At 43.0% G+C, this 13224-nt stretch overlaps 1 protein-coding gene across 10 annotated transcripts in view; it reads right to left on the minus strand.

Annotated features, from left to right (window-relative positions):
* Positions 1-9659: 9659 nt before the first annotated feature.
* The window catches only part of LOC120836590, a 41283-nt gene continuing 37718 nt past the window's right edge, over positions 9660-13224 (minus strand). For 7 of the 10 annotated variants that reach the window (XR_006077704.1, XR_006077705.1, XR_006077700.1 and 4 more), the window contains one exon: positions 9660-10389. The gene's annotated coding sequence lies outside the window, so the exon portion shown is untranslated. Of the gene's footprint in view, positions 10390-11282; positions 11621-13224 lie in introns of those variants that run through there. The other 3 variants (XM_042290088.1, XM_042290086.1, XR_006077703.1) reach the window with 2 other exon arrangements.

Below are 13224 nucleotides of genomic sequence, written 5' to 3' on the forward strand. Positions count from 1 at the left end.
AACTAAGCTCCCCTTCGTTCACGTCTCCGGTCTCCGCTGAAGATAAGCGCCACACAGCGGAATGCGGAGAGAAAAGCCAGCAGGCGTCACAAAGGGGAGCTGCTTTTTCTAAGGCGCTAGATAGCTTACTCGCCCACGGTACGACTTGCAGTGGCTGGAAGTTAATAGAAAAAAAAAATAATATAAATAATAAAAGGCAGGAACAGCTCTAAAGTCTGGACACTCATTACATTGGGTTTTCAAGCCGACGTCATAGGCAATTATTTGTGTACAAAGCTGCTTCACCTTGGGGCGGCAGAAGAAATTTTAGGGGAGGCGCCCTCCACCCCTCGCCTTCCCTTGGCGCCGTCCTTGATAGGGGGGCTCGCACACCATTGGTTGGGTAGCTTGCGAACCATGTCGCTGAGTGTCATTGTTGATGTGCACTTTTTCCCATAAGAAGAAACAAAGTCAATCAAAGCATCAAGCGAAAAGTTCAGTGCCTAATTATGAATGCTACAAACAGAATATTTGGAAGCCTTTTTTAGATTAGGCCATTCTAGATGGTTAAATTTTATTTTCTTAAAAATTGCTTTGAGAAGCTCTTTACAGACTGGTGCAGATTACATACCCGGGGTTCCCAAACCGGGTTCCATAGGCTGGTCTTTTGGATTCCGCAAGCACCCAAATATATTTCATTTTTTTTATGGGAAAGTGAGGAACTGTATATTTGTACTCAAATGCTATGTATACCATGAAATACCGAGCATCCGCCGATTCCCCACTAAGCACCCACCCCTAAATGTTGTAACATCTAAAAAAATATGGACAGTGGAAATATAGATAACATTGATAGCATATCAAGTGCCAGTCTCCCACTTTTTTGCGATGATCTCCGGATTTGTAGAGGGTGCCTGAGCGTTACTTTACGACATATTTTAGGGTTGTACAAATATTCTAAAATTCAGAATATTGAAGCGAATGACGCCATATTCTACTCGCACTTTGAATTGGTGAGGAGTATTCGGCAACTTTAAATATTTTCAAAGTATTTCTTCACCACTATACACCGCCGCAACGCACCGGTGTATAGCGGTGAAGCGTGATGCATGCGTGGCGGAGCAAAGCACTGAAACTTTTGTGAGCACGATGGTGCGAAGCATGACGTGCTTGGTGCAGCACCTTTTGAAGATTGCTAGGATTCCTTGTCACTAGAAAGTTTGAGAACACTTGTTTGTAAAGATTGAGTCAAGGTGCCGGATAGTGCTTTAAAATCAAACGGAACAATTGGCGCCTGCATGTAACAGGCCAGCATTTCACCATATTCCTTTTGTCGCTTCAGGGGCAAGCCCAGATTACCCATATTTAACTGCTCAAATGAATAGGGCCCTCTGTGAGGGGATCTCCCCCTGACAGGGGGCGTGTTCCAAACCTTACTCGACTGGATCCCAGCTACTCCTGCGGGTCATATCACGTGACATTTCAAGCTGAGCAACGCTGGATGCAAAAAGGTTTTCGAACACCAAGGTATGAAAATGTTACTCTAAAGTGAGATTGGATAAATTTCGGAACACGGCCAGGTTGATCACAACCGCTGGCCATTGCTGAATCAAAAGCAGCTGGCGTTGGCACGAGAGCGCTCGACACAGAACACGCAGAGTGGTCTGTGTTAACTGTTGCGTACAGCGTATATAAATGTTTTTTCTGCGTCTACCCTTCGCCGGAATATTCTGCAGGCTTGATTTGAAACGGATTGATACGGTATTCATGCCCATGAGACTCCAAGACACGTGGTGGTCAGCCCGAGCGGATGCTATGAAGCTCTGTTCGCTCAGGAAATTAGGGTCGCCTTGAGGGTCTGAAGGTCAGGAAGAACTAGCAGAGACATGGGTTATGGTTGAAGACTATGGGTATGACTGCAACAGTTATAGCTTAGTTCATGAACAGGGTGTTGCAATGCTTCAATGCCATCAGAAGAACGCTACATAATCAGACACTCACATTGAATAAAGCTGTAAACCTGACGAAATTATTGAGTGATTATGTATCCGGTCTAAGAGAAAGATTCAATGAAATGAAACAGGCAGCGAAGGAAACATTGGGAACTACATACAAAGCAACTATCAAAAGAAAGCAAACCGATCGGCACAAATGGCAACCTTCACCCTCAAGATGCCTCACTGAACTTCCACTGTGATACCAATATTGGCATGATTGACAACCTTCTGCATTCACTTAAAACTCGTTTCACTGCTTACAGCAAAGTCTGCCTACAAATTACTTTTTATTGCCGACCACGGCACACTTTCGTTGAAACAGTGGTGATTCCAGGCAATGGATAAATCTGGTCTGTCGGACGATTTCCCCGATGAACTAGAACAGTTTCTTTTATTTGCCAAAAAGGAAGGCTTCTGTAAGAAACATTCCAAAACTGTAGTCTGAGAAAAGCTTCGAGGCTCATTTCTAGGTGTTCATGTACCCATTTTAGATTTTTATTTTTTTATGGTTGCGAACTTCAGGGGTGAACACTCTCTCAGTAGGCCCAAATTGACATAACACAGACTTCGATCAATGATGGCCAATGACCACCTCAGTGAATTGTCCTTGCGGAGTGTGCAGATGGGTAGTCTCCATTGGGTCAAAGTCGAAAAGTTTATAATCGCGATTTGAACAAAAGACCCCGGAAGATCCCGTGAAATGTAGACATGATACCAGCTTCCTTGTAAATTGTAAATAATGCTGAAGACTACGGTTGTGCAAATATTCATAACTTTTAGATATTGAATAGAATAATGCCGTATTCGATTCATACTTTGAATCGAATAGGATTATTTGGTAATTTTGAATATTTTCGAAGTCTGGAAATAGGTCTGCAAAATGTTGAGTTCCCCCCCCCCCCACAAATATTAAGATGCTTTGCCATAGTGCTGTAGTGCTAAAGTATGAAGCTTCATACAAGCATGTCGGGCGAAGCGGTGGAGCTTTGTGCGAGCGTGCAAGTGCAAAGCGAAGAAGCTTGGCATCCCCGACCGAGCTCGAGGGCTACACAGTGGAGGCATACTACTTGGTTGATATGATAATCTTATGTTATATTGTCTAAAAGAAACTGCCTTTGTAGTATCACAAGCCGCCGTCCTGCCATTTTACGAAGTATCTCCTCACAACCTTTTAGCTTGTTCTCAACTGGTGTCAGCTGCTTGTGCAAGCTGATAAAGCATTTGGAGAAGATAACTATTTTGGTAGTTGGGACGATGACATGGCAAGCCCAGTTGAAAATGTAACGGGATACATTATTCCCTTGAATGTATTGCGAGACCAGAAATATATTTTTATGTGTATTTCGATGCTGAAATACAAGTACTGACCCAAAATCTGGTGTCCTGTATATTGTTACAAAGGGAATGGAAGACCTACATATCATAGGTAATCTGGGCTCGTGTTGCTGTACCGGTTCCTTGATCACCGCTATGGTTTTCTCTAAGAGTAGCCTGAGGCAGTTGTTTTCAGTCCCCAGATATCAAGTAGAGTCACTGCCTGCACTTTGATGGTCTCACACAGTTCATTCATGAGCGTGCATTGTTACCATTTGAGACAACACCATCAATTTTCTGGCAATGAAATGAACTCGCTAGCATTCATCTTGCCATTGCAGATCCTTCAAGTGTAACTAGTCCCCCATAATGAGCTGAAGTAGGGTGGTAGATTGGGCTAGTTGGTAAGAGCGAAACTAATCATGATGGAAAACAGCCTCTGCTACAAAACAAAGTGAAAAAAAGAAAATCTTTATTCATAAATTGGAGTTTAGCACTGCCACATTGTAAGGCTCTATCCCTGTGATTGCCAGCTGCCTGGTTGGCATGCATGTTTGTGTTAATGTAATAAGACTAAAATGCTTCATTTTCATAAAATAAACTACACTTGAAGGTCATCCGTTGTTTTGTCGTGTTAGTGCCTTTACTTCATCCTTGTGTCTGAGGCTGCTTTCCATTATTTTTATTCCATAATAATCATTTTCAACTGACCCTGTGTGCCTTTCTGGCCACAGACAAGCCACCCCCACAACCAGTACCTTAACAGTGCATATTTACTGTATTGTCGGAAGGGGTGTTTGGACAGGACATTTTCACCTGTGCAAATGCCAGCGAGCACCTTTCCCTGCAATACAGCGATGTCTTTCGGTGAAGCAAACCTATGCTGATCTGCGAGAGTATGAGAGTGTGCTTCATTGCGAAGTCATTAAGCTCTCAATTTAACTTAAAGAAAAAAATGGCAATATATATACTCAAATGATCAAGCTATCTACGTTGCGAAAATAATTTTAACTATGCTAAACACATTTTTGTTTCGAAACCGGGGAACCAGCGCACGGTAACGAGAGTATGTTTACAAACGTCCCGGCGCCATGTTGTAACGGTTCACCGTGGATTTTTTTCCTTGCGTTCTAAGTTTTAATGACGCCTTTCGCCGCTGTTATCTTCGTCATCGCACCTACAGCCCTCAGAGATCGGTAAGTAGACCCGTGTCCCGCGAATGCAGTAAGCATGTAACATCTACATGTGTGTAGGCGTTGTAAAAGAACATTACACCGTCGTATGGAACTACTAGTTTCAAGAAGCCGAATTGGAAATTCCACGCGTACAGGCCTCGGAGCTTGTGCGAGGAACATTCGAAACGTTAAATTAAAACTGAAGATAGTGAAGATCTCTTACCTCAATTCGGCTACGTGAAAGTGCTTCGCTTATCACGTTACGATATTGAGCTACTATGCGGTCGTGGCTACCAAGTGCGGGAGGTGCGCTGAGACTTTCTAACCGAGTTGGGCGCCTATTAGGACGCATGCGAGTTGAATATGATCACTGTTCTTTTTCAGTTACTTAGGTACGACGGGTGACAGGCGTTTAAGCGTTCCGACACGTTAATACCGGTGCTCAGGGGGGCTATGTTGCGCTTTTTGCACTCCCAGGAGACTAGGGAGAGGGAAGTGACGTCAACAACGCAGCAAATGCAGATTGGATGTTGATTTTATTTTCTTCTGTCAACATCCAATCTGCATTTGCTCTAGTCGTTGACGTCACTTCCCTTTTCCAAGTCTCCTGGGAGTGCAAAAAGCGCAACATAGCACCCCGGGTTCCCGGTACCTACCGTGTTTTCAACCTGATGGACGCGTGAGACGTAGCAATACTTTTAACGCTGTGTCTAAAGCTACGTGTCGGACGTACCCGGAACGAGGAGTCTAAAGGTACGTTGGACGTATCCGGAACGAGGACTCTAAAAGTATGTCGGGCGTATCCGGAACAAGGAGCCTAAAGGTGCATCGGACGTATCCAGACCCTGAAGCCTTAAAGCTCGTTCCCAGTCTTGCAACCGAGTACGACCGAGAGAGACGAGATCTCTTAAAATTTCTTAGGAAAAGAGAACACACTGGCGCCATCTATGCGGTGTCCCTGGAACTGCATTTTACAATAGCGAAGGTTTTCCGGGATTTCCGAGGTCAAATGTGTGTAATACCTAAGAGAAAGGCTTGTTTATAGCGTTGACAAAAGTTTTTCCAGCCAAGAAAGAAAGGATAATGTGCGAGCGAAATAGAAAGTATGCCGGACCGCCAAGCTTACACTGTTACCCAATAGATGGCACCAGTTTGGTTTCTCGTCGTAAGAGGTTTCAAGGAACTTGGTTCTAAGAGGTCGCAAGAGTGTGAACGGGCCTTTAAGATGCATGACGGACATGCGCTGAACCGGGAGATGCGTCGGATGTAGACGCGGTAGGGAAAGGTTGTATCACAGCGGGTCATAGCATGCCTCACTGAGACCCCACTGTCAATTTTCATTCCAGCTTTATTTCTCATTGCTACTGTAATTAGTTCATTCTATGCACTCCTTTCGTTTCACACCCGCAATGTGCAACGAGGGGGGGGGGTGCTTACTTTCATGAAATGCTCCGTAATTACAACATTTGTGCAAGAAATATCAATTGATTATAGGAAATTCATAAGAAAAAAGTCACAGAACAAATAAAAATAACCCCGACGAGAATTAACCTGCTCGCCGTCAATTCTCACCGCGCACCACGGTCAACAAGTTGCTCTCAGTACGACTCGACGAGTCCTCGGTGGCCCCGTCCAGTTAGCTGCAAACAAACTCACGAATTTTCTTCTCAATTTCCAAATGTCGACTTTTGCATTATTGTGCCGTCCCGAACACTTTTTACGGATCGCGACGCCCTTGAATACCTACACCCGCTGTCTTTTCCACCGCATCACACGGTATCGCAGATGCTCTGCAGTGCCGTGGTTACCGTTGTCTTTCGCATACCTGATCACCGTCCGCTCTAACTTTACTGTGTACAAAGTCCTCTTCGCACTCATGGTGGACAGCAAAGTTATGAACGCCTGAACATATGGGCTAAACCGCGTAAACAAAAACAAACGAGGTGCGCTTGCAAGTCAGACGATGGAGTCGAACGAACGGCGACGAAACAAAAACAGAGCACACAACGTCTTACCTGTGCCTATATTCTAAGGCGCCTGCGCGGTAGCGCAAGTGCCGTTGTGTGCCGCCATCTACCAACTGATGACGAAACCGAGTGCTGGGGACCAGAAGGTGGTGTGCTGCCGGCACGTAAAGGTGGGCACAAAACTAAAAGCGTGGATAAGACGAGCAAAGAAAAGGGGAAAGGAAACAAGCGACGTTTCAGACGCTCGGCCTTGATGGAGAGCAGACATCGCATGTCTCCGATCTCTAATTCCTTGTACAGAATTGGGGCGCTTACAATATGTCCGACGTATCTTTAGACTCGAACTTGCGGCTTCGTCCGACGTACCTTTAAACTCCCCATTCCAGATACGTCCGACGTACCTTTAGACACAGCATACTTTTAATCCATTTCCAAGGCGACCAGGAAGCTCCAGTGCAACAGCTCCACGTTGGACGACACCTCAGTGTGCTGCAAGTTGGTGAAAACGACCGTTTTTTTTTTTTTTCGTTTGAAAGGCCTCCAGCGTCTGCGGGGAAACTGTCACAACATGTCGTTTGGGTTCAAACAAACCGTTGCTAGGGGCGTTGCTATAGACTAATGCATGCAGACTCCACATGAGGCTAAACTTTTGCTTACAAGTAAATAATTTTTTGTGAGCAATCTAACTTCTTGATATCTAATTATGAAGATGTTCTTGTCGTTTCTGTGTCGTATTGCGACGGGGAAAGCCATTCCGCTTTGCTTTGGTAGCAGACGACACAATAGATTTGCTGGCCTACCTCTGTTGCAGCGGGCATCTTCATTGAGTTGCTTCTGTAAACCAGTGACGAAAACAAGTGCATCATCATGACCGTAAAAGCTTCGGCAATGTGCCTTTTTTTTTTTTTTTTTTTTTTTCATTGTGAAGAATATAGCTTTGTTCGGCGGCGCGAAAATGCCGTAAAATCAACCCACGTCAATCAAATCAGTTACGACGACGACCCGAGGTGCGTTACCGGCGTAGTGCAGGCCAGCAATCTTACACCTTCGAGGGAAGTCGTTTATTATTATTATTATTATTATTGTACTAAATTAAAAAAAGTTAGTCCAAACAGGAGAACACATGAAGAGCACAATGAAAAAAAAAAAAGAAAAAGTCATTAAAGGTAGATATATAAGCATAAACAAAATAACCGGATAGCGCATGGACACAGGCATACATCTGAACGCCGTTTTACCATAACATTGTTAAGGCCCGTTCACAGTCTTGCAACTTCTTAAAACGGTTTCTTGAATCCTCTTACGAGAAGACACACTGGCGCCATCTATTGCGTAGCAGTGTAAACTTGGCGGTCCGGCATATTTTCTATTTGTCGCGCATTATCCTATCTTTCTTGGCTCGAAAAACGTTATCAACGTTATAAACAAGCCTTTCTTAAAGGTATTACGCACATTTGACCTCGGAAATACCGCAAAACCTTCGCTTTTTGTTAAATGCAGTTCCAAAGTCGCCGCACAGATGGCGCCAGTGTGTTCTCTCGTCCCAAGAAATTTTAAGAGGTTTTAACAAGTCTCGTCTTTCTCAGTTGTACTCAATTGCAAGAGTGAACAGGCCTTAAGCACCGTTCAGTCTTGCAACCGAGGAAGACCGAGAGACCAGGCCGGTTTCTAAGCCTCTTGTGATCTCTTAGGACGGGATGCGTTGCAGCGGAGCTGGTCCCAAGAGATCGCAAGAGGCCTAAAAACCGGTCTGGTCTCTCTCGGTCGCAAGAGTGTGAACGGGCCTTTAAGACTACTGAAAGTTTGATCTGGATTTTACTCTCACTACTACTTGCATGCAACTACTTTATCAATATTATAGTAATAAGATATAAATATACCGCCATATTTTCAAACAATATGACCGAACAGAATATGGGTTTTACATGCTCTTGGTTGGTTTGGCCCTTTTTTTTACATCGAGGCAACTTTCCACCAGTGCTACATGTACTCACCTTATGGTTTTTATCCAGTTCTCTCACGCTTTGGGGTATTGCGGGAATCTGAAGAAACTGCAAGAACCTTTCTTCATGGGATGGTTACAACCAGCTATGAAGCACTTTTACATAGCGCGAGTCCGCAAAAAAAAAAAAAATATTTGGGATCTCAATCGGTTGCCTGAAGTGCTTTTCTCGCAGGTGCAATGCAATCTTTTAGCAGACGATCATCTCGATCGACGACCGGACTTTCAATAAACCATATTTTGCATCGCACCCCACTATGAATTCTTATAAGTGTCTGAAAGTCATTATATTTCAAACAAATACAATATCAGAATATAGTCTTTATTCACACGATTCAAACGATGGTGCCAGCTTGTGGCAGACGGCATACTTCTTGTATTCGTAGTCCGCTGCAGGCATCTTGAGGACCGGAAGTTGCAGTTGTAATTATTCCAGAAACAAGCGATTATTTGCACACTTCTGTTTAAACATACAAGCTTTCTATATCTGTGATTTTAGAAGTTTAAATCCTACTCCTGATTTTTGAACAGTCGGGTTTTCATAGCGAAACCTAGCCACATGTATTTGTCAACATCGACCCTAGCAACGGTTTGTTTGGACTCATGACGTCACACTTACGGAGTCAATTGCTGGCGTCCGTAACCAATTGGCCCATTATTTATTACTTGTTCTACAAACCCAATTTTTTAATTGTATTTTACTCGCTCAATATTTATCGTAAACATACCCAAATCGAGTGAAAATAAAGATGTGGTTTTTCCACTGGTCAAAATATGACTCATTAATTATTAAGATTGGTGATATGCGTTTGCAATGAACAATTTTATGAACCTTTTACAAATAAAGGGTGGTCCAAGCCGCCAGGCTCGACCTAAAATGGACCGTAAAAATTAACGCCTGCACGTAGCAATCTAAAGTTTTCGTCAAAGGTGTATTTCACAGGTCGGTTTTTTCTTGGAAAATTACAAAGCGTGTTCTCTCGTCCCAAGAAATTTTAAGAGGTTTTAACAAGTCTCGTCTTAGGACCAGCTCCACTGCAGCGCATCCGGTCCTAAGAGGTCCGAAAAGGCTTACAAACCAGTCTCGTCTCTTTCGGTCGTACTCGGTTGCAAGAGTGTGAACGGACCTTAACATGATTCTTTTGCCTGGACATAAAAAAAAAAATATGAAGAAAAAAATAAAGAAAGAAAAGGTGGTACTGAAAAGACAAGATATTAGTTCACATTTGAAGACGTGCCTCGATGAGGCAAGCAAGTTGTTTTATTCCTGTGCCCCATTTTGAGTTTAAAGTAAAATCTGTCACTGTGTTGATGCGTTACCATGCTGCCTCTCAAGATAGCAGAAACACTGCCACAGTTTGACTCAGTGAAACAGTTGTCCATCAAAGGTCACAGCACCCCATCACATAGCCATCCGCAACATCTCCCAAACTGTGACCATCACCGGCACAACTTTCATCAGTCTTCTGGCCCCCCCTTGCCATGTCTCTATGAACATAGCTCAAGACAAAGCATAGGTATTTTTTGTGGGACCCCATTACACACCTGACATATCTTTTGCCGCAGAAGCGAAATGTCCCACACTTAAATGTCAACAGTAACATTGGTTCACCAAAATATAGACAGAATATAAATATTGCATGTTCGTCTCCTGGACTTGTCCCTAGAAGTCCTCTGCGCCACACACTGACGACTAATCCCAGTGACTTAGCAGGCTTGCCTCTATTGCATAGCTAGTTCGGCAGATGAACCTGTCATGAATGTTGATCACCATGGCATGACAAAACCTTCCAATAAACTTCTTGCCCCACCAGCCTTACACTGTTCACTCGCCATGGAGATCTCCGAAATGAGGCACTAGTTCCATGCCACTAAATTGCACAGCCTCGCGGTGAGCAAATCGCCCCGTAGCCTTGCTGACATCTCCAAGGCCACCGGTCTCGAGGTCCAGGTACCTGCACATAATCAATAATTGCTGTAGCAAAAGGTCACAGAATCCACCAGCGGATGCTACATTTTCTTGCAATGGTCAGTGAACTGAATTACACAGGACCTTGACCTTTCCATTCCAATGGCTCCACCTCTATTCAATCACATATACTTCACTGGGTCCAGTACAAATAGCTTTATTGTTTAACACAAGATCAAGGTAAGGTTTGTTGCAAGGGCAGCCAAATGAAAACCTAATAAAAATGTTTCTCTCGATTTCGACTCCAAAAACATTTTGTCCAGATGAGCAATTTTCATCACTTGTTACCTGCTGCTCACCTGTCATACTTTGGCATTTTCAACAGATTGAAGGTGCTTCCCTCCTTGAGGGTTAGTATTAACCTATGATGAGTGTTCAGGGAAAAAAAGGCTCAGGTGGCAGGCACCAAAACGGCAGCACCCCAGGGTGGCTTAAAAGGTTATTTCAAAACAATGTACTATAGGTAAAGTTCTAGGTTTTTGGTATGACGGCAAACACTGAAAAGTAACCCTTAAAAAGTGTTTCTCAAAATCGGTGGAAAAAAGCAAATAAGAAATTCAAGTTTTTTTTAACAAGAAAAACACCAGTTTTACAACAAACAACCTGTCTTGACATCTTCATTTCGTGTTCTCTTGAATACAGACTACACTGATCTGTTTGCAAGGCTGCTTCCTCCTTTGAAAAATGTTTCTACGTGTGCCATTTAGCACTCCATGGGTCTTATAGATATGCTGTCACTCCTATGACACAAGCCCTGAGAAACCCTGCATGCATTACGGTCAACAGCAAAAATAGACAATGAATAACATCAAATTTGCAAGAAAAGAATAAACAGCAAGCCCCCCCCCCCCCCCCCCCTCTTTTTTGGGATTTAAAGAACATGGAACTTGGCTTTAAAGAACATCACTTTAAAAGTTGCAGTTACCCAATAAAAAAAGTAAGTGTTACAGTTACAAAGTACCGCTAATAAAGAGTAGCACGTTACAGTTCAAAGCTATTGGAAAAAGTAACAACTGACCGGTAATGCATTACTAGTAATCACACTCCATTTCGCATTAAGATGGAGCGCAGCTGATGCTAGAAGCCATCACGCCCGGCCAGAGTGTCATGGACATTGCGCATTGCTGCGCCAAGCCGGAAGGTCGCCCAACACACTCTCAGCACAGAATTAGTTGTGCTGGCTCGTAGCATCTGCTGCAATCCACCTTAAAAGGCCCCTGAAAAGAAAAAAAAAAAGTTAGTCTTTGAACAGTCTAGTTGGGACACGCGTGTCAAAAGATGAGTTTATGCGAAAAAAATTCGTTTAGACCAATAATGACGGCACAAGACGCCATTTAGTCGGCAGTTACCTCCTTTCCACTTGTTTTCTCTTGGCGTTTCGGGCACATGGAGTAGAAATGGACCGGCTTTGCCTTCACGACCGAGATGGTTATTCCGGAATGACCCGTGACTTCATGGGCTTTGCACACAAAATTTCAAATAAACTCCCGCCGTCAATATTGCTCTAGAAAAAAATTTTTTTTTTTTTTTTTCGCATAAGATTTGATTTTTGACTTGCGTGTCCCAACCAGACTGTTTAAAAAAAACTTTTCTTTTCAGGGACCCTTTAAAGGGACACTGACAGGGTATTTATGCTCGCCGAGGTTTTTAGTTTTATGTGACATATGAGAGCCGAACTACCTAGAACAAAATTTGCAGCTCGAAATTCGGTTTCTTTCCGCCCGAAAACTGCCGATCGAGTCGCGCTCACTCTCTTTTCCAAGGCAGTTTTCTAAGGTTTAGACACGACCATCAAATTTAATCAAAGTCGTGGGTCATTGAAGGCACACAGTGAATCCTAAAAGTATAAAAAAAATGAAACATTTTTTGTAACTCCCAAAAAGCTGCAAATATGTCAATTGAAAAAAAAAAAAAAAAAGGTTGCACAGACAATTGGAAGCATTCTGTGCGTTCACTGCATAATTCTCAACATGGCGTCTTTTCACGTTTCGTGGGACTCGCGGATGACGGGCGTGGGACCTCTACTTCAGAACTGTCGTTCACGGTGTCGGTGCATTCTGTCTTCTCTGTAGCAAAATATTACTTAAATAGTATTCAAACGCCTGGCAAAAAATTTAAAAAAAAAATTTGTGAGGGGGGGGGGGGGGGGGGGGGCAGTGTCCTTTTAAGGTAAACTTGAGTATGGCTACTGCCCATGACTAAGTAAGACAGTTAAAACCAATTCTGTAAAAAATTTTCGGAGCAGCTCAAGAGGAGAACATGTACATTTTGAAGCAGCTTAGGAGCAGAAAAGTCCACATTAAAGTAAAACATGTATCGCAACAAAAACTTATTATATAAAAAAAAAAAATAAAAAAAAAAGGTTTTGGAGGTATTTTGGTGCAGGTTTGGGCTGTTTTGGACAATTTAAGGGTGATTTTGGGATAAGATTGACCGAAGGATGGCTGGTCAACATTTTCAAGTCAATTGATATTTTTATATGTCATTGCCTAGTGTCCGGTGTAAATAAACATGTTTATTTTTCATCAGAAAAAGAATCTGGGCGCACAAGAAATCTTCGATCACATAAAGGTAGACGGTCGCATTCACGCTCACTATTGGAGCAGGCATCTTTGAAATTAAATAACTAAAACAATAACACCAGGAGAAGACTAATACTTTTTAGAATCAGAAACAAAGAAAATTATTTAGACATGGTGGGTGTAACCATTACAAATTATTTTGTTAAAGGGACACTCAAGTGGATTCTGATACCGTCTATTGTCGTAACTCAATCTATAAGCTCTAAGCATCCTAAGAAACCCAAAATTAAATTCAAGGC

Source organism: Ixodes scapularis, unplaced genomic scaffold, assembly GCF_016920785.2.
Source record: "Ixodes scapularis isolate PalLabHiFi unplaced genomic scaffold, ASM1692078v2 PGA_scaffold18__7_contigs__length_3171195, whole genome shotgun sequence".
Classification (NCBI taxonomy): Eukaryota; Metazoa; Arthropoda; class Arachnida; order Ixodida; family Ixodidae; genus Ixodes; species Ixodes scapularis.